At 31.5% G+C, this 23,404-nt stretch overlaps 1 long non-coding RNA gene across 1 annotated transcript; it reads left to right on the top strand.

Moving 5' to 3' along the window:
* Positions 1 to 73: 73 nt before the first annotated feature.
* LOC122270189 (uncharacterized) lies at positions 74 to 21,821 on the top strand. Its single transcript, XR_011637565.1, has 4 exons — positions 74 to 167; positions 1,348 to 1,419; positions 19,789 to 19,958; positions 20,034 to 21,821. It is a non-coding gene; the product is annotated as an uncharacterized lncRNA (long non-coding RNA).
* Positions 21,822 to 23,404: the final 1,583 nt, after the last annotated feature.

Here is a 23,404-nt window from a genome sequence, read left to right as displayed (position 1 = left end):
AACAGTGGACGGAAGCGTTCTCACGTGAAGTAGTCGTTCTATAAAAGCGATTCATTTTGGGTAGAAAACATTGTATCTTCTAAGTATACGGGAAAGTGTGTTGTGTTTCTAGGTATATATTAAATTTTTGGATGGGCGTTTTCGCTTCGTCGTAGTTTATTTCACTTGTAAGTTTGCTTTCTTTTATACTCTTTGTTATTTAGTAGTTAGTATGATTGTTTAATTAAAGCTTTCGAATATCCAAATCAATATAGTTGAATACTTCTTTTAAAATGTCATTTCACTTTAGTCTTGTTACCTTAAGACTTAAACTTATTATTCTAAATTCTTGATTATGTCGATTTTGTTAAGTTTCTGTGTTATTACCTTCTTTTGATAAATTTATTTTCTCCGCTGGTTAATTAGCTTTTGAACGCGAATTTTACGTCTTATTAAAATGCTTAAATGCTTAGTCCTAAATTATTTTAATACTACCAGAAATTTCTCGGAAAACTTCTTCACTCAATGTAATTAAAATTGGATCATAAGATTTTACTTTTAAATTTAATAAGCAATTTTGTTTAAATATACGAAAGTTTTCTAAAGTTTTTATTGAATAAAGTTTGAATTTTATTTATTGATAAATATTTTTCTTAAAGATAGAAAAGGTTTCAGTTTTTGCATATTTATTTTTAGATTATCTGTTAAATAAATTAATGGCTTAAATTATCTGGATATTTTGCTTAGGTTTCTGTTATATTCATGATTTGTTTAATTCAAATTATTGTATAATGATAATGGTGGTTTTTAATTGCAGAATTTCCTTATCGTCTAGGGAAATCTTGAGGGCTTTTACTTAGTTCTAGTCTGAATAAATTTATATAGGTTCAAAACAAGATTTTGAAAAGTTTTAATTGCAGAAGCATCAAATTTCAAGAGATTTTATATTAATAGATAAAAAGTCTTTTAATTAATGGATAAAGAATTTATCAATTAATTAAAAACTTTAAATATCCATTTCGAAAGTTTTGGTCTTAATAAAAAGTTTGAAAATCTCGATCGTCTATATCTATTCAATTGGGAACCGTTTATTGGTTTTCGTTCTAATGTTAAGTGTAAAACCACTTATTTCATTATTGATTATATGATCACGATTTGATATTGTAACAAACTTAAAATAATTTAAAGTTTAATAAGTCAAACACATGCAATATCCTCAATTTACACATTTTTATCTTAGTTTATTTTTAATTTATAGATCGTTCTGCGTTAATTTTAAATGAGTTTTATAAATTTTGTAGTCATATCTAAGCTAATTTAATTTTTTTAAGCATTTTTCTAGCAATTAAAGTGTGTTATTTGTTACAGAAATCCTTCGGCAGGAATAAAAGAACCATTGGAATAGTTGATTCAAAGTGCCTTCCGGATAAAACAAAGATGGTACGAGTTCAGTTTAGAGGTTCTCAAAGCAGGTCGTAATGTTCATTTTTATATTAGTTAAACTGTATTTTCATAATAACTAAGAAATGCTAAACCAATAATGTCACTTTTCCAATCGATCGAATTTATGTTTCTACAATAATTTTAGGATTGCAGACTAAAATTACTTTGCCGGTGTAAGAATTTTAAGTTGTTGATACTTCGATTTCATTTTAAGAATTAACTTCTCTTAATTCAGTTCAGGAACCAGTTAAAACTTGAGCTTTCTAAGTACTCGCAATGTGATCAAAATTTAGATTCACCATTTTATTTGGAGACAAAATGGTGGCATATTTTCACAATTGGCTCTGAAGTTAAGAACCTTTCTTCAATGCAACTAAATGCAAAATTGAGCAATATTTTTTTTATTTAGATGCCCTTTGACCAATGTGGCATTAGAATAATGGACACTGTTATGCAATAAATTTAAGCTTATTAGAAATTGTAAAAGTTTCTCCCTTCTTCCCTTACTAATTTCATAAAATACTTACAGACAATTTTGTAACTTTACCGCTAATCTACTTTTATTTTTAAAATTATTTTTAATACTGTCTAGTAAGAATGTTACTAGTCTAGACAGTACTTGTAAAAACAAATTTTCAAGAAGAAATAGGGTTGCAAGGAAACTTGTTTTGACTCTTTCTCGAGTAATAAAATGAAAGTTAGTGTGTATTATGCCAACAAGAAATTTATTTGAATTATTTAAGCAATGACGATAAGAAATTTTGTTTTCATTTTAAAAGTATGCAAATTGCAAAAACATATCTACTTTTATTTTTAAAGTTATTTTTAATACTGTCTAGTAAGAATGTTACTAGTCTAGACAGTACTTGTAAAACAAAGGTTCTAGAAGAAATAGGGTTGCAAGGAAACTTGTTTTGACTCTTTCTCTAGTAATAAAATGAAAGTTAGTGTGTATATGCGAACAAGAAATTTATCTGAATAATTTAAGCAATGACAATAAGAAATTTTGTTTCATTTTAAAAGTATGCAAATTGCAAAAACATATCTACTTTTATTTTTAAAATTATTTTTAATACTGTCGAGTAAGAATGTTACTAGTCTAGACAGTACTTGTAAAAACAAATTTTCAAGAAGAAAGAGGGTTGCAAGGAAACTTGTTTTGACTCTCTCTCGAGTAATAAAATGAAAGTTAGTGTGTATTATGCCAACAAGAAATTTATCTGAATTATTTAAGCAATGACGATAAGAAATTTTGTTTCATTTTAAAAGTATGCAAATTGCAAAAACATATCTACTTTTATTTTTAAAATTATTTTTAATACTGTCTAGTAAGAATGTTACTAGTCTAGACAGTACTTGTAAAAATAAATTTTCAAGAAGAAAGAGGGTTGCAAGGAAACTTGTTTTGACTCTCTCTCGAGTAATAAAATGAAAATTAGTGTGTATTATGCCAACAGGAAATTTATCTGAATTATTTAAGCAATGACGATACGAAATTTTGTTTCATTTTAAAAGTATGCAAATTGCAAAAACATATCTACTTTTATTTTTAATACTGTCTAGTAAGAATGTTACTAGTCTAGACAGTACTTGTTAAAACAAAGGTTCAAGAAGAAATAAGGTTGCAAGGAAACTTGTTTTGACTCTTTCTCTAGTAATAAAATGAAAGTTAGTGTGTATATGCGAACAAGAAATTTATCTGAATAATTTAAGCAATGACGATAAGAAATTTTGTTTCATTTTAAAAGTATGCAAATTGCAAAAACATATCTACTTTTATTTTTAAAATTATTTTTAATACTGTCTAGTAAGAATGTTGCTAGTCTAGACAGTACTTGTAAAACAAAGGTTCTAGAAGAAATAGGGTTGCAAGGACTCTAGTAATAAAATGAAAGTTAGTGTGTATATGCGAACAAGAAATTTATCTGAATTATTTAAGCAATAACGATAAGAAATTTTTTATTTTAAACTAGCCGCCTAAGGCGGCCAGCTGTCCGCCACGCTAAAGGTTTTCACAAATAAAGTTTTTTAAAACATAGCAGGAAATCTGAAGATTAGTGGACAATTAAAGTGTTTCTGTCCTGAAATTTTGTCTTCATATCCAGTTCTGCTGCAGATGTGTTATAGCTCTTGAGGATGTTTGAAGATGTAACTTTGCTATGGTAAAGAAACCTATAATATAACTATCAGGTGGAGACTTGTTTTTTTTTCTTAAAAAAAGGCCTCAGAAATTGTAAAAGCATACAAAAGTTGCTTTAAATACATGAAAAGAACACGAAAACGAATTAATTTTTTATGGTATCTATTTCTCTATAATTTTTTTATGGTATCAATTTCTATTTCTATATCGCTACAAAAATTAACGTCGGGTAGACTATATTTGAGGGTGCCCCTTGATTCTCGCCAAGTTGTGATCGCGGTTGATCGCCAAGCTGGGCGATGTTGAAACCCAATCGTGATTCTCAACGGTTTAGATTTTAGCGTTATTAATGTTCAACGGTATACGTAATTTCAGAGGTCCATTAGTTCTTCGTTAGATACCGGCTGGTAAGGTTACTTTTACTTCTGGTCAATAAGATCGAAGGTATGTGGGCAGTCATAAAAAGGGACTTTATAAAAAAATGTCATCACCAGTTCGGTACCACAAACGCCATTTTCGATTCATATTTCGCCGAATTTATGTGACGATGGAGGTACACAGATTCTATTCACGATAAATTTAGACAGTATCTAACTGTTATTAGATAATTCTGTGCACCTAAATCTGAGTATATTCAAGCTTAATGAAGAAGTGAGTTGTTTTTTTTTTCCTTTTCTTTCTGCACCTACTCCATTAATTTTTGCTTCGATTCAAAATCCTTTTTATTGGATTTATTAATTTTGCTTATATTGGGTTCATTGCAAGCTTTATCCGATGTTTTGTTGAAATTTTCCAATGTTTTTTGAAATATCATTATGTTTTGGCCGTTATTTCTGTTACCACGGTGTTCCGCGCAAACAGGAATAGCGCCAAACATAAGTCACCAATTTCGCCAAGGGGCATCCTCAAGTATAATTTTCCCTTATCGTCTTCGCTTAAGAAAAAAAAAAAAGCGAGTGGAAAGAAGAAGAAAAACTTATTATAACAATTATGAACAGCGATAAATATATCAAAGCGTAGCGTTCTATTTACGTATCTAATATGTTGCCACATTTTTAGTACAAAAGTTAAAGTTTTATCCACTTTGATAAATGTAAACTAATGCGAACCTTACAATTAAATTATTAATTCCTTCGTATATTATTGGTTTAAGTTGTCGAAAATTAATATTTCAATTGTAAGGTTCGCATTAGCATACATTTATAAGAGTGGAGAAAAGTATATGCATTTTTTAATAGTTTCTTGAATATGGCTCTTTGAAGACGAAAAAGCATAGATTTTCTTACAAAATGACTGATAACTAAAAAACTAATCCAAATTTTTGAAAAAGAAAAAAAATACTTCTTCATTATGTCAAAACACAATTATGTGCCGAGTTTCGTGCCTGGGCGAGGCTTCTGGGGCGATATATTGTGATTACAGACACACACACACACACAGCCGCTTTTATTATTATGTATAGAAGTATGCAAATTGCAAAAACACATTATTTGAATCAGAAAGTTTGGCTGTACGCTTAATTATGGCGAATCAGCTTGGCATCCTTGGCGAATCAGCTCTGTCGCCAAGTTGCTCACCACAGCGCTTGTAAAGATGTTTTTTGTCCTGCTTTTACATCTTCAGCAATGGCTGCAAAAGTAATTTTTTTTAAAAAAATCGTATGTACTCCTAATATTGTTAGAGATTTCCATCGACATTAATAGATGAAAAAATCATTAGAAATTGTTTTTAGAAAATCGAATACCGCAAGCGAAGATGAAGTTGAAAAATTTTAAAATTGTCTTTCTTTTTTTTAGGAGAATATAAAAATAATTTTTTTGAACAAATACAAACGCAAAATTAGGGTCCAATTAAAAGTAATTTGTATTGCTTTTGTTATTAAAAAGCAAAGCAATTAAAAATTCTAGATAAAAATAACCTGTTTATAACCTCCAGATTGTTTTGATGTTACTAAAATATTAAAGTAGATGACAGAGGAGTTGATAAATTTGTGTTGACAAAAACTTTGTATAGAACTTTTGCATATGGAAGTTTGTTTTTAACATTACTATTTTCATTATATTCTTGGTTCTTGACGGAAGGAATGGAATAATAGCACTTTTTATATACTTGTCTTTATTTTAAAATAAAGCCTCTCAGTTTTATTTGTTTATTTTTATATTGGTTGTCAAGATAAACATGTATATGAAATGCAAACTAAATGTAATATTTTAGTGCATTTCCTGAGTTTCGATTTTTGCTTTCCCTTTGCTTACTCTCATTCCAGATTTTTCTCAGGAAAATAAATTTCTCAAAACTCATTAAGTCTTAATCTCTCATTTGTATTTATAATTACTTATTAAAATAGCATTGATAACTCAAAATTTGAATTGAATAAGCATTATGTTGGTGTTGTAAAATGCAGAATGAAAAAATACGGAATTACTTCCCACAATGTTTTTATAAATAGTGCTCGATTTTAATATATTGAGGTGATATTATTCTTTTTGTATAATTCATATGATTTAAGCCATCCATTAGCCAAATGCTTTAATATAGTACAATTTGTCTGCAGGTTTTAGCTTTCTTCTGTGTGAAGTGTCAATAACAATACATAAACTAATCTTGTAGGTTCTGAAAAATGTTATTAATTCTTTCCAAATATTTTGAGTAGCCAGCTTAGACCCGATTGATAATGAACATTCGAAGTGCAAATATTCATATACAATTTGCATCAATTATCAAATTTACAAAGTATATAGATATCGATAATTTAGTTCAATATTAATTTCAATATTATGTAAAAGCTTATTAAAATAATATTTAAATATTCTGAAGAAAATAGTTATAAGAAAAAAATTGTGAATTCTTCAATATTCGTTTTGATTTAATCATTGCAGTTTAACATTCCGCCTGTGTTTTATACATATCTAGAGATGCACCATGCATATTCTAAAATATTAAAAAAAAATATCTAAAATGTTATATTTGATGCTTTATTTGAGAATTTGAAATTTTCAGATTTCAAAACCTGTTTTCTTACAGCTCAATTTAAATAAAAATGGAATACTTTTTTGGTTTAATTTTTTGTTTTAATGATATTTTCATAATAAAACCCACTAAAATGAATACCAAATTTAAACCAACTTATAAAATAGTTGAAAATTACTTGGTATTTCATACAGAAATGGAAGAAACTGAAATAAGTCGGGCAATTGTTCAGTAATAAACCAACCACGTTTACCACTTTATTAAATTATTCATAATTATTCAGTAATTTGTAAATAAAAATTGAGTCATTAGTGCAAAAATGCAGCAGTTATTATTGAATTCTTGGGTCTACTTCATAAAGTTAATTGACTAATCATATGCAATAATAAAATTTGTATTAAACCTATTTATTTTGAAAGTTATTTAGAACATTCATACTTGAAAGTATTTAGTAATGAATTGAAAATTAACATTGTGAATACAATATGACCTTCGTAATTGTTACTGATTAATATGTAATTTGTCCATTTAATTGCATCAATAAGATAGGATCAGAAATATTCTGACATTTCCTTGTATAAATATATATAAAAAAAAATGAGTTCTACTGTGCTTTTTTACATAAAACATTGAAGTAAACTATATATTTTTAATATTTCTTTTAAGAAACTCGTAAATTTTTTGTTCCACATCGCTGCTCTCTCATGTACTCTTATTTCAAAATGAGGTATTAAATACCTTGGAAATTTAATCACTTCATTGAACTAGATAGCTTTTAGGAAATCTTTAAAACTGTTTTAGTATTATGATGAAGTCATATACAGATATTAAAGAAAAATATCTAAGTGTTTAATACATCTTTCACAATAAACAGCTCTGCATCTTTGAAAATAAAAAATTCATTACGATCCTAAAAAATTTATAGTTTCTAGAAAATTCAGCGACATTGTAATACATTTTAAACTAAACTAAACTCAGCGGCGCGACAGCCCTTGAGGGCCAAGGCCTACTGTGCCCATCTCAGTTTTCTTGACCTTGGGCTCTGGGGTGCAGGAGCAGAAGTTTCGGTCAGGTGGTCAGCCGAACGCGGAACCCCAAGTGTTTAGTTCCCAAGCATGCTTGGTACTCATTTGTCTACCCACTGAAGGGATGAAAGGCTGAGTCAACCTTGCCCGGACCGAGGATCGAACCGGGGATCCGTGGCACGACAGCGCGAAGCGCTACCGCTCAGCCACCGGGCGTCGTAATAAATTTTAAGTTCGATTAAATTTCTGTCTCTCGGACAGGAAAAAATGTTAACTCAAATAAAATAGCTTCGCAATCACCATCAACCATGCACCTACTATGGCCAGCCAGAACGTTTTATCGGGCCAGGGGGTAGAATTTTAACTTGCCAATTCATTTTCTTGTTAACTTTGTTTAAAGTTATTTTTGTTATTTCTATTTTAACAAAGTACTGATGACCTTTTATTTTCTCTCTTTTTGTTCCACAAAACATAAATTGATTAAATTAGTTAGCTCAGAAAGCTTCAATTGGTAAAACTTCGAAAGCAGAAGTCCTTTATAGAGTAGCCGTGGATTGGCGCCCTCTGAAGCAGTTGTTTCTAAGTATGCCAAAGTATGAGTTTTACAAATCATTACCAAAAGCTAGTTTCCCAAATTTAATATTTCATAACCAGAAAGTGAGTGCTGTGTTTTTTTTTCACTTTATAGATGTGAACAAGTGTTTTCAACTATGAACCTTAGTAAAAATCATTTCGCAAGTAGACTAACAAACATTTGGCCTTGTGCCTTAAAATAAATACATCTCAATTGGAACCTCAATATAAGGATCTTTTAAAAATGAAATCTCAATTTCATTCATCTCATTAAATATTTAAAATAAAACTTGTATATAGTTTTTTTCAGATGTTTTTACTTGGCCCACCAAACTAGATTTTTGCCATAGACCAAAAAAGTTTGCCCATCCCTGTCCTAGACCAATAAAACAGGGTTGTAAGATAAGGTATGACGCATTAATAGGTAGAATTACTATATTCTACTATATTACTACTATTAATAGGTAGAATTACTATTCTTGACCGCTTCAAGCGGTGCCTAAAGCGTGAGTCTTTCCTGGAGTGCAGCCGGCCCCTGAAGCGGCTTTTCGTAGCCACTGCGTAAAATTGCATCCCCTACTGGAGGTCCGAAAGACATAAGCCCCTCTGTCACGGAAACAGCACAGCAGACACCCAGAAGACGCGTGTGCTGTGCAGCGCACCTAGTGCCCAATCCTACAACCAAACAGACCCACTAAGCCCGTCTGTCTAGGCTTGCTGTAAGGGAAAAAGGTTAATGCATGGAAAACAATTAAAGCGAGCGTTTAGCGATTTTGATTGTTCCGTTCTTAATTTTAATTTCCTGTTCAGTACTGAGGTCGGGTTTTTATACTAGAACCTTTTTATATGGCCTTTTTTTTCTTATGTTGTTAATGTAATTCTGAGATTGAGATTAATTTTAAAAAATTAATTTAACATTTGATATAAAATTAATTGTTAAAACCATTTTTTAAAATTGAAATTTGAAAAAAAAATTTCTTATTGTAAAGAATTGGTATTAAACATGAACCGATAAATAAAAGTTTATAATTTATGTGATGAAAACTAGAAATAAGCTGGATGAATAATTACAAAATGAAGAACTGGTAAGTGAAAATAGTCCCCCTCCCTCTTTGACAAACGTAAGCTTTACTATTAACCACATTTATGTAAATAAAGCACTTCAATTGGTATTTTTAGAAGGCACCTGAAGGTAGCCATACGAATAATTAGGTAAGATAATAGTTTACCATTTAAAAATGAACGAAGTAGTCCCACGACCCTGTGTCAAATGTTAAATTGGTTTTACTATTCTAAAAATATTATAAACATACGGCAGCTCCATACAGTGCGTTGGTTGTTATCAGTTTATAAACACCCTGTATAACTGAAGTTAATTAAAGTCGTGGACCCATTTTGATCAGCAGCTAAATTTATAACAGTGGCTAAGCCAGTGAGAAATAAATTTAAACTTCAAATTTCACTTCCAAACAATGTAATTAAAAAATTTTAAACTATTTAGGATTGGTGACTGAAACTATTCCTTTTTGTCGATGTAAAAATTTGAGGTTGCTAATAAATTTCACTTACGAACTTATTAACCTTTTGTCAATAAGGCTCAGAACTCCAGTTTAAATGTGAGCATTTTTAGGTACTTGTAATGTGGTAAGAATGTAGATTCACCCTAATTATATTTGTCAACAAAATGGTGCCATAATTGGTTCTAAAGTTACAAAATTCTATACAATATATCTAAATGCATAGTGCGCCTTTGCCATTCTTTGGCCAATATGGCATTAAAATAATATTCACTGTTGGGGCAGCAGATTTGAGCTTTCCTTTATCGAATGAATCCTTAACTTGCGTGCAATGCTTGAGCATTTTTATTTTAATTTCCCGTCCACAATTGAGGTTATATTTTTACTTTAACATTTCATAAGGCCTTTTTTTCTAATGTTGCTTAAACAGATTTGGGATTTTTCTTGTATTTACTATTGAGATTAATTGAAAAGAATTCATTTAGCATATTACCTAAAATTTGATGCACCTACTGTAAAGAATGCGCCTTCAATACGAACTTTTGTGCTTTTTGACCACATGCTAACCTTTACTGATACATACATTCTACTTACCAATTTATCCCAAATGTCAGTGATCGAAAGATCTACTCTAACTTCTATATCAATCAATTTCTAACTAACCATGGAGCCCTAGGTAGTTATCAGTCAAAATTGTTCGGGAAAGTCCCGAACTGCAAAGTTTGTAAAACTTATGAAGATATCGAACACATACTTACTGTCTGTCCTGTTTATGATGATTTAAGAATTAAATTTTTCCCGAGAAATTTCAACTTTGATACCATTAAAAGAAACTAAACAAAGGAATTGAAGAGATTTTTAAAAGACTTTTTGAAAACAGAATGGAGGATCTGGTCTAAACCGATCCTTCAACAGAATGCCCCGAAAATGTTCCAACAGTTTTCGAGAGTAACAAAAACTATACACTGTGAACGTTCTGAGATAAGATTTCAACAGTTTGAAAGATTTTCCAAAAATTTGAGGAAATGAAAGTTTATTGAAAACATGGGTAAACAGGCTTGAAATAAGGTTCTGAAATGGTTGGGCGAGCCCGAACTGGTAGCAGTAGACGGCCGTTCTGTTCCCTCTTCGAACTCGTCGATCCTTTGTGGGACTTGAATTTTCAAGCTGGTGTAGTACGGTGGAGTAAGGGCCAGAGTTACTTCTAATGACTGGGTGGACCTGGACTGCTATTCTAGACCGCAAGTTCGTGACCCCAAGTCTCTGAAGAACCCTAGCGCTTACAAATGATTAATATATGCTTTCGTAATGCTTAGAATTCTAAAGATAGCATCGTTGCATTAGTGAAACATTAAGAGCTGGTTGGTCAATAGTAAGGGCCTGGACAGTGACATTAGGTTGCAAGTGCGTGCCCTGAAAAACCCAATTAGCTTTAAATGTTTGCACAACTTGGACGTTCATAGTGCTTAGTGTCGTTCATTTCGATGACTACAATAATTTCAACAATATTATATTTCAAGGAGTGCTGTAACTTGTTTAAAGTTTTAAGAAATAATTCAAAATTTGTTAATTTAAATTAATATTTAGGTCTTCATGATTCGGTTTTAAAATTTCAAAGTATCTGTACGAATAAAATTTTTATGCAACAGATTTGAATGACAAAAAGGATTAATCATTATGTATGATAGTAATATTCAAAATCAAAAGTGATCAAACAAAAATTTCAAAACTTTAATTGCAGTTCAAAACTTAAATTTAACTCGCAGGAGGAGTCAGAACCATTTCTATATAATTCGGCTCTAGTAATGCGAGAAAGCGAGTATTTCTCTGATCTCAACGTTTCGTAGAGAGATATTTATCTCACTGGATGATCAGGAGGCTGTGGCAAGAAAATAAAATAATCAAATAACTCAGTATTTAAATTAAATAATGTAACTAAATTGTTTTAAAGTTGGTTAATTTAGTTATAGCAACATCTTAAGTATTAGGTACCTTTTTAAATAACCCATTTAATATATTTCAATTCTAGCAACTAATATCCCAACTTAATTGGTTTTATTTTCTCATTCTAATTTTTAATGTTGCTCTAACCCCTTCTCTAACTGCAAAGCTAGAGATGGGCTTCACTGACTGTGGAGGATAGGGTTCTAGGTGTACAGGACAGAAAGTATTGCTTCTGGGTGGCAGATTTGGCTGCCCGATTGGCCTAGACTTGTGAACTCTCCAGAATACTAGTGATTTCTTACTTTAACGACGGTAAAAGCCATAAAACAGCTTCGTTGGTCAGCACGCCACTTACGGCCACATCCTAGTTTAAATTAAGCATGTTTACACGATTACAAGTCTGAGAATCACTCTTTAATTAGTTTTATGTACGAAACTTTTATTTGCATATTTTAATTTTAAAATTAATTTACTTTTCATTTTATAAAAGTTGAATATAACTGATTGCTTAATGTAAATAAGAATATGTAACGTAGAATAATTAAAGTAACATAACTAAAAAATCTAGATTTGTTGAACCTGAAGTTAGCAAATTTTTAAATTTACGGAAAATGATAGTTTCTATTAAGCAGAAAATACCATGAAACAAATTTTTCATACTGGTACTTGTTCAATAGTGTTATTGTCAAACTTTTTCTATCTTACGCATTGTGAATCTAGCAATCAGTTAAATAGCTTAATAGAAACTATCATTAATGTAGTAGAGTTTCTATTAAGCAGAAAATGCAGTTCTATGCTATGCTATGCTATCAGTTTACTTCATTAATGATAGTTTCTATTAAGCAAATTAATGATAGTTTCGATTAAGCAGAAAATGCCATGAAACAAATATTTCATACTGGTACTTTTTCAATTGTGTTATTGTCAAATGTTTTCTATTTTACTCATTGTGAATCTAGCAATCAGACTACATTAATGATAGTTTCTATTAAGCAGAAAATAAAATGAAACAAATTTTTCATACTGGTACTTGTTCAAAAGTGTTATTGTCAAACTTTTTCTATTTTACGCAGTGTGAATCTAGCCATCAGTTTACTTCATTAATGATAGTTTCTATTAAGCAAATTAATTATAGTTTCGATTAAGCAGAAAATGCCATGAAACAAATATTTCATACTGGTACTTGTTCATTTGTGTTATTGTCAAATGTTTTCTATCTTACGTATTGTGAATCTAGCAATCAGTCTACTACATTAATGATAGTTTCTATTAAGCAATTTGAGTTTCTATTAAGCAGAAAATGCCACGAAACAAATATTTCATACTGGTACTTCTTCAATTGTGTTACTGTCAAATTTTTTCTATTTTACGCAATGTGAATCTAGCCATCAGTTTACTTCATTAATGATAGTTTCTATTCAGAAAATTAATGCCAGTTTCGATTAAGCAGAAAATACCATGAAACAAATTTTTCATACTGGTACTTGTTCAATAGTGTTATTGTCAAATGTTTTCTATTTTACTCATTGTGAGTCTAGCAATCAGTCTACTACATTAATGATAGTTTCTATATAAGCAATTTGAGTTTCTTTTAAGCAGAAGCTACCATGAAACAAATTACTCATACTGGTACTTGTTCAATAGTGTTATTGTCAAAGTTTTTCTATCTTACGCATTGTGAATCTAGCAATCAGTCTACTACATTAATGATAGTTTCTATTAAGCAATTTGAGTTTCTATTAAGCAGAAAATGCCATGATACAAATATTTTATACTGGTACTTGTTCATTAGTGTTATTGTCAAATGTTTTCTATTTTACTCATTGTGAATCTAGCAATCAGTTTACTACATTAATGATAGTTTATATTAAGCAATTTGAGTTTCTATTAAGCAGAAAATGCCATGAAACAAATATTTCATACTGGTACTTATTCAATAGTGTTATTGTCAATTTTTTTCCATTTTACGCTGTGTGAATCTAGCAATCAGTTTACTTCATTAATGATAGATTCTATTAAGCAAATTAATGATTGTTTCGATAAAGCAGAAAATAAAATGAAACAAATTTTTCATACTGGTACTTGTTCAATAGTGTTATTGTCAAATTTTTTCTATTTTGCGCTGTGTGAATCTAGCAATCAGTTTACTTCATTAATGATAGTTTCTATTAAGCAATTTGAGTTTTTATTAAGTAGAAAATGCCATGAAACAAATATTTCATACTGGTAATTGTTCAATAGTGTTATTGTCAAATGTTTTCTATTTTACTCATTGTGAATCTGGCAATCAGTTTACTACATTAATGATAGTTTCTATTACGCAAATTAATGATAGTTTCGATTAAGCATAAAATAAAATGAAACAAATATTTCATACTGGTACTTGTTCAATAGTGTTATTGTCAAATGTTTTCTATTTTACTCATTGTGAATCTAGAAATCAGTTTACTACATTAATGATAGTTTCTATTAAGCAATTTGAGTTTCTATTAAGCAGAAAATACCAGGAAACAAATATTTCATACTGGTACTTGTTCAATAGTGTTATTGTCAATTTTTTTCTATTTTACGCAGTGTGAATCTAGCAATCAGTTTATTACATTAATACGCTTAAATTTATGACAACTGAATCCTGCAATTAAAAACTTAGACTTGTTAGAGCATTGATCAGTGTTCAATGACAATGCAATTTTAAATAGTTTCTTGACCTATGCATAGAGAATTTAATTCGCTTTCCTGATTATAGGGCTATAAACTTCAGTATATATTTGGCTCTATTTCTACATGAGCTAGAGTGCTTAACTGCATCACAGTGCTTGATGACAATACAGAATTTCTAGGGTTTCTGGACTATCATATTTTTGACCATTTTTCTCACCAAATTAAAATTATCGTGAATCGAAATTTCGAAGACATTGCGAACACCTGGAGTGTTCAAATTTCAACTGTCCCTAGCATAACCTTTCCTATACTAGAAAAAACTGGTAGAAAAATTTCTAAATTACAAATTTTCCTATCAAATGTTTCTTTAAATTTATTTCTATTTGTAATGATTAACCCTTACAAAGTACATATCATTCAGCACCCGTTCTTTCATTTTATGCAATTACATGAGTTGAATGCTATCGTAAATTAAAGTTATATAGCTTAAATTATTTTTACTTTTCTGCAATAAATGTTGGTTAATATGTGTTCTGTGGTACAGAGAGCATGGAAGAAATTTTCAAATAAACTTACCCAAAGTCTTAAATAAGAATCTTTTTAAATGTCTGCATTAAATCTTTTTTTGGGATCTTATTTCTGCAAAGGAAAACTTCAATGGAGTAGCTCTAACACCCCTTTACACACTATTTGAGAATTTTCGTTAACAACCCTTATTTTCGCATAGTTTGGATACTCCTAGTTGTTGGTTTACAAGTAGGACAGAGTGTGTATTTGTTTTCTATCATGCTGCTGAAAATTTAAAAACAAAATTCCCCGTTTCAAAATGTGTTTTTAATTGCATAATAAGGATAATTATAATTATCAAACAGCTGCAAATTGTATTCAATATTATATAACTTTCTATTAAGCTTTATTCGAATTCATATCTAGTATGTAGTATTTATTTCTAAAATTTTAAATTTAATTGTGTGTTTGCCTTCTAAGCTATTATTTAAAATTGATAAATTTATTGACGCTAATGTGTATCTTATTAATGTGTATCTTATCATACTGTCATAAATTTTAGTGTTATTGAACAGTAAAGCTGGTGTAAACTATTTTACATCAAAGGTAGAATCAAAGTGCTTCTTTTAGTAACTTTTAGTGTTGAGATTTTATGAGGCGTTAAATGGGTTATGATATAACTATTCAGACCTCTAAACAATCTACTTCAACTCAGTGTGAGGCGTTAAAGTGTTTTAGATGCCTTATAGGTGTCCTCTTTCTCGCCAGGATTTTCCAGCTGTTCACGTCTAGTGTTTTAAAGTTTCCATTATTGCAGCCCGTGAGTCTGGTTCATGTTTCAATCTGTTTGAGAATATCCAGAGTCTCATTTTAAACTATATTTAATTTTTTTTTGTAGCAGCACTTTTGTGTGCCCCCAAATTTTAGAAATGTTATAGTAAAAAATTTATTCTTTTTTTATTGCTAGTACAGTTCAAATTAAAGTAAATATACTTTCCCACGCTTTAATGGCGTAAACATCTTTGTCGGCGATAGTTCTGTCTCTGCCAATATCCAAATACTTAGGAAAGTTAATGACTATTAAAATTACAAAGGAACAAAAGCAAGGTAAATATTAACTCAAAAAAGGAAATAAATGCTAACCATTGAAATAAACTATGCAATTAATAGTTATGAACAGGATAACTAACAAAAAAGCTAACAATAATTAAAAGAAAACAAGTTAACAAGGAATCACAGAAAATAATATAAAAAACTAACAATTAATAACTATAAAAAACAAGCTAATCTATAAATAGCAACAACAAAAAAAGTTAACCTGTAATTAATCCTTTCATAAACGTACTGTTTGAGTAGTACATATTTAATTTCACATTCTAAATTATAATCATAGACTATTTTACAAGTTTTTAAGTAAGCAAATTTTAAACTTATTTTTTTTCTTTGTGTGCCGTCAAATTTCGAAATAGTTAAAAGAGTACCGCGACGAAAAAAATGGTTGAGAATTTTACTGCTCTAAATGTTGAGTGAGATAAATCAGATTTACGATTGTTACTTAATGTGCACAGAATCCAACTTATCTCTCGAATATGACTAGCTTACTTTGATTTTCACATAGCCCAGGTTTTTGAGCCACATGCGAGCACATGTCTAATGATATTTTAATCTAACACGATTTCTGTTTTTCAATCATTTGATAAAAAAAATTCTTTTGGTGGCTCAGGGGATGCAATTCAAATGAGGTGATCGATACGAATTATCCGTATCCGGCATGCACCAACCCCTGTGCTGACGTTAAATATTCTCAGTGGTAGACGGATCGTGGTTTAGAGCGCCTTTGCCGTCAAGCTAACCGTAGAAGGATTTCGTGATTTTCCTCTTGACTTAATTCAAATGCGGGTTAGTTCCATTAGAAAAGTCCTCCACGAAAGCAAATTTCACCCGATGATTGATCCAGGAGTTCCCTTGTCTTTCGGATTGGGTACAAAACTGCAAGGATACGGAGTTGAACCTTAGTAGTCGTAAACCCAAAATTAGGTTTACTATTCATCGACGGTTAAGATGTAAAAAGTTATAAAATCCATTTAGAGAACAATTAGCAACAACAATGTGTTGTCTTATCTCAGTATTTTACTTTAACAAATTTTGATTGGTCAGTAAATAGTTGAAATGACTGCCTACTTATGTCTGTATCTCATCATAATGATAATTAATAACCATTTGAATAGCAAGTGCACAACTCCCATTTTAAGCATTAAGGTTTTTTAACACTATAAACGTTCACAATTAAAACTTTCGTGTCTTTCGTTCTTGTCTGATATTTACTAAAAACTCCTGACTTGGCAATGTCGTTGTAAAACACAGATGAACGTGTTATGAAACGGAAATATTCAATGGAGTGGTCTGAACAAGTGCGAAATCCGAATTGGGAGTGGTAGACGGCCGTTCTGCTCTCTTTTCGAGCTTCACACTTGTTCAGCCGTTTCAGAACTTTTCCGTTCTTTCGACTACGGTACAGTAAGAACCAGGGTGTCAAAAGAACTGGGTGGTCCTGGACATGTGATGCTAGCCCACATGTCCGTGACCCTAAGTCACTGAAGAACTCTGGTGCTTACAGCTAAATATATTTGGCTTTAAAATTATCTAAATTATCATCCCGCTCAAATTAAAATCTTAAGAGCTGAGGTAGGATAGAGTAAGGTCCTGGATTGTAACTAAAGGTTGCCAATCCGTGCCCTGAAAAACCACCCGGCCCTTTACTAACGTTTAATCTTAGAGAAAAAGAACGTTTATAGGTGATTAGAATTCATTAATTTCGACGTTCACACTATTTTCCGGTCGAAAGGGATATTTATTGTTCTTAGATGAGATCAGATAACGGATAGGTTGTAACATTTTGAAAATATTAATTATGATTATATTCCAATTTTGAGCTCAACTTGAATCGGACTCTTAAAAATCTGAAGCCTTTAAAAGCTAATCTTATGTGCGGACCACACTTTCTTAACACCGAAATGTTTTTAGTTTAATGTCAGAAAATTTAAATATTGAAGATTAAAATTACCAAAAACTTCTATAACCTGTTCTTGTATAGGGTTCAAAATCTTGGGCTATATCAAAATTGTCTGAAAATGTACTAGCTTCTTTTTTAAAAAAAAAATAGTTGCGAGGATTCTGGACGTAATATATTAATATTAAATGAAATCACGCATACAATGAGCTGTACATGCTGTATAGAGCTGAGTATTCACAACCACGATAAATTGCATACGATTTGCTGGACACATCTGCCGAATGGACAAATTCTTAATATCCGGAATCTTTAAACAAATTGGGTCCCGCACTCGACTGATCGTGAAGACGTGTTCACTTTGATCAACCTGCAAAAGGATCGAGGGTGCACAGTCCTCGTTATGCTGTTCTACCGCAAAGTGCTCGACTTCACGTACAGGTAGTTGGTCTACCAAAAGCAGGGGAGCCATCCCCACTGCAGAGGATCAAAATTGCGATGGCATGTCTTTTGATTATCATCAGGGATTTTCCCCAGTTTGTCGCCATTGTGCAGCTCTAGTGCTACGTAAATAAAGTACCTACCTTTAAAGAAATTGGAGCCCGAACAAGAGGCAGGCCTAGAGAATAAAGTGTTGACTACATTAATGAGGATTTCAAAGCAATTAGAAGAAGGAAGAGTAGAACTAAAATAAGATTCGTTAGTACTCGATTCACAAAAAGCTGTCAAAGAATTTTACAATAGATTCACGTTGAAACAAAACAAACTTTCATTAATTTTTACGGAACAGTTCATTTCTGATTTGTTTTGGGAGACATTTTAGTTTGCCAAGAATTACCGTAAATTACATTTGCTAGAACTCACTATTTCACAGAGGTCTTCAAAAAAAAAATTTCTTTTTTCAGTTGATCAAAATAATGCATCCAATTTTTGTTAGTAATTTTGTAAAAGTTGAATTTTTAATGTTAAACCATTACATGCCATCAAAATTTTTCAGTTCTGTTAGTGTTTTACTGATCTTAATTTCTTCGTTTCTCATTTTTGTTATTTTATAAAGCATAAAAACATAGTGTAATAATGTGTAGTTTATTTTAAAGCCTGTCATATTTACATTTTTAGCATAATATTGGAAGACTTTTGCCTTTGATGAAATTAAATTAATCCTAAATTTCTAGATTTAAACTAAATATGTATCTAATTAGATTTTATGTAAAATTCAATTTCGACTTTTTACGAGAGTAAAAATAAATAATTTAAACTCCCTTTTTCTCGCATTGCAATAAAATATATGAATACTGTTTACATAGAAAGCATTTAGATCTGGTATAAAATTCAAACTTTTAAATCTAATTTAATATTTTATTTACAAAACTTATTCACATATAGCTGAAGTTAGCCAAATTTCCTTTTAGTATCACCTTAGAATATTATTTTAAGGTTAATTTTTTACTTTTCGCATGCTAGTACAAAGATACGCATGTTAGCACAAGCAATATTTCATCAGGGAACTATTTTATTTTTAATTTAACCACTGACTAAAAAAAAGGCTTCAGCATGTTAGCATGGCAGTCTCCCCTGAGGAAGTACTGTTTTTGCTAACATGCGTATCTTAAAAATTTGTTTGGTTTTAAGTTAAATTCTCCCATTTTTTTTTATTAAAATTGTGCACTTTATTTCAAACTATTGGTTTAAATATCTGCAAATTCTGCGTGATCGGATTAGATGATCTCGATTAATTTATGATTTTTGTTATGTGCTTAGGTGCTGTTTTTTTCTCTTGTATTTTTCAGAATTTTCTTACTACGTGATATGCTTCTGATGAAATTTCAGATAGCTAGAACTGCACGGGATCAATTTTTTGATAATGCCAAGAGCTTGCAGCGCTCCCTAGTGTAGAGAACACGATCCATATTATCCGTTTTAAATATACTCGTTTATTCTACCCTATTGGTTCATATTGTTTAATTTGTCCTTTTTGTTTTATACACAGGTACTGCTTTTGTGTCTTGTATTTTTCAGAATTGATTGTCTTGCTATGTTGCTGATGAACACGTTTCGAGGAGCTAAAACTGCAGAGGATCATTTTTAGATAAAGCCTCAGACGAGTCTATGAAGAACGAAACAATTTGAAGATATTAAATGACTGTTTTACAGACAAACCAATGATCAATCGCTTTCTTGCTGGCCTAGTAAGTGAGACGATAAAATTTTCTCGTCCTTGTTCTTCTAATAACTTTTAAATTAATGCACTTTTCATTTTTCAGAGTCTCAAAACATCACATTGATCATCACATTGTGATCTAACTGGCTTCAAAGCATTCCAAAAGCAGTAACCCGGAAGTATAAACAGTCGGGAACTTGCAGCGCTCCCTAGTGTAGAAAACACGATCCATATTATCGGCATTAAATATACTCGTTTATTCTACCCTATTGGTTCATATTGTTTAATTTGTCCTTTTGTTTTGTGCATAGGTACTGCTTTTGTGTCTTGTATTTTTCAGAACTGATTGTCTTGCTATGCTGCTGATGAACACGTTTCGAGGAGCTAAAACTGCACAGGATCATTTTTAGATAAAGCCTCAGATGAGTCTATGAAGAACGAAACAATTTGAAGATATTAAATGACTGTTTTACAGACAAACCAATGATCAATCGCTTTCTTGCTGGCCTAGTAAGTGAGACGATAAGCTTTTACTCGTCCTTGTTCTTCTAATAACTTTTAAATTAATGCACTTTTCATTTTTCAGAGTCTCAAAACATCACATTGTGATCTAACTGGCTTCAAAGCACTCCAAAAGCAGTAACCCGGAAGTATAAACAGTCGGGAGCTTGCAGCGCTCCCTAGTGTAGAAAACACGATCCATATTATCGGCATTAAATATACTCGTTTATTCTACCCTATTGGTTCATATTGTTTAATTTGTCCTTTTGTTTTGTGCATAGGTACTGCTTTTGTGTTTTGTATTTTTCAGAACTGATTGTCTTGCTATGCTGCTGATGAACACGTTTCGAGGAGCTAAAACTGCACAGGATCATTTTTAGATAAAGCCTCAGATGAGTCTATGAAGAACGAAACAATTTGAAGATATTAAATGACTGTTTTACAGACAAACCAATGATCAATCGCTTTCTTGCTGGCCTAGTAAGTGAGACGATAAGCTTTTACTCGTCCTTGTTCTTCTAATAACTTTTAAATTAATGCACTTTTCATTTTTCAGAGTCTCAAAACATCACATTGTGATCTAACTGGCTTCAAAGCACTCCAAAAGCAGTAACCCGGAAGTATAAACAGTCGGGAGCTTGCAGCGCTCCCTAGTGTAGAAAACACGATCCATATTATCGGCATTAAATATACTCGTTTATTCTACCCTATTGGTTCATATTGTTTAATTTGTCCTTTTGTTTTGTGCATAGGTACTGCTTTTGTGTTTTGTATTTTTCAGAACTGATTGTCTTGCTATGCTGCTGATGAACACGTTTCGAGGAGCTAAAACTGCACAGGATCATTTTTAGATAAAGCCTCAGATGAGTCTATGAAGAACGAAACAATTTGAAGATATTAAATGACTGTTTTACAGACAAACCAATGATCAATCGCTTTCTTGCTGGCCTAGTAAGTGAGACGATAAGCTTTTACTCGTCCTTGTTCTTCTAATAACTTTTAAATTAATGCACTTTTCATTTTTCAGAGTCTCAAAACATCACATTGTGATCTAACTGGCTTCAAAGCACTCCAAAAGCAGTAACCCGGAAGTATAAACAGTCGGGAGCTTGCAGCGCTCCCTAGTGTAGAAAACACGATCCATATTATCGGCATTAAATATACTCGTTTATTCTACCCTATTGGTTCATATTGTTTAATTTGTCCTTTTGTTTTGTGCATAGGTACTGCTTTTGTGTTTTGTATTTTTCAGAACTGATTGTCTTGCTATGCTGCTGATGAACACGTTTCGAGGAGCTAAAACTGCACAGGATCATTTTTAGATAAAGCCTCAGATGAGTCTATGAAGAACGAAACAATTTGAAGATATTAAATGACTGTTTTACAGACAAACCAANTAGTCAGCCTCATGTGAAGTACAATTCACCTATATTAGATTCCATATGTCTGCTCCTCGAGAAAGACAAATACTAGTTGGAGCTAATCTACAGCTATTCTATAAAGAACTTTTGCTTTCAACATTTTACCAGTTAAAGCTGTTTGTGCTAACTATTTTAATTAATTTATGTTTTGTAGAACAAAAATAGAGAAAGTGGAAAGGTCATCAGTACTTTGTTAAAAAAGAAAGAACAAAAATAGCTTTAAACAAAGTAGATATATTCGCCACTGATCAGCTAGTTAAAATTCTGTCCGCGGGCCGGATAAAATCTTCCGGCGGGCCACAGTTGGCCCGCGGGCCGTAGTTTCCCCATCCCTGCTTTAAGGGAACGATTTCCAGCAACAATGCGTCGTTTTATTTCCAGTAATGTTTAATGCACGCACAATTTGTGTGGGGTCACACTAATAACAGTAAATAAACGAAGAACCTTCTTAAATCGGTTTATTAAATAGTGCATAGCCTTAAAATTAATGTGAGCATGTTAAACTTTTTAAGCATCGAGGATTGTTAACACTATGAACGTTCACAATTAAAACTTTCGTGTCTTGCGTTTTTGTCTGATATTTACTAAAACCTCCTGACTTTTCGCAATTACGTTGCGATGTCGTTGCAAAACACAGATGAACGTGTTATGACTTTCAATGACTGAACAAGTCTGAAATCCGAATTGGGAGTGGTAAACGGCCGTTCTTCTCCCTCTTCGAGCTTCACACTTGCTCAGCCGTTTCGGAACTTTTCCGTTCTTTCGACTACGGTGCAGTAAGAACCAGGGTGTCTGAAGAACTGGGTGGTCCTGGACATGTGATGCTAGCCCACATGTCCGTGACCCTAAGTCACTGAAGAACTCTGGTGCTTACAGCTAAATATATTTGGCTTTAAAATTATTTAAATTATTATCCCGCTCAAATTAAAATCTAAAGGGCTGAGGTAGGATAGAGTAAGGTCCTGGACTGCAGCTAAAGCTTGCAAGTCCGTGCCCTGAAAAACCACCCAGCTCTTCACTAACGTTTAATCTTAGAACAAGAACGTTTATAGTGCTTGTAATTTATCAATTTCGGCTTCCATAATATTTTCTAGATAAGGGGAAAAGCGTTGCTCTTGTGTTAGATTAGTTAAGTGATAGTTGCTTTGCGAGAATGTTAACGATGTTATTTTAAATTTGAATTAACCTTTAATCGGTTTCTTAATATTAACTTCTAAATCTGTACGATATATCTGTACGATTAAGAATTTTTTGACACGGAAATTATTAATTTAAAATATAGTTTTGAAGATTCTGGAAGCAGTGTAAAGCAACCATTCATGAAAGCACATGTGTACAATGAGCTTTGTAAGCTGTATAAATCTGTTATTAACAACTGCATTGAACTGTATAGAATTTGCGGTATGCATCTGCCAAGTGAACAAATCCTCCTTAATGTTCAGAATATTAAAATAAATTGTAAACTGAAGAAGAAGCAGGCCGAGTGAATAAAGAGGATTGATTACATTAATGAGGATTTCAAAGTATTTAAAAGAATCTAATAACTTTGCGA

Source organism: Parasteatoda tepidariorum, chromosome 8 (assembly GCF_043381705.1).
Source record: "Parasteatoda tepidariorum isolate YZ-2023 chromosome 8, CAS_Ptep_4.0, whole genome shotgun sequence".
Taxonomy (NCBI): domain Eukaryota; kingdom Metazoa; phylum Arthropoda; class Arachnida; order Araneae; family Theridiidae; genus Parasteatoda; species Parasteatoda tepidariorum.
The sequence above is the reverse complement of the archived record's forward strand: the minus strand, read 5'-3'. Positions and strand labels throughout refer to the sequence as shown.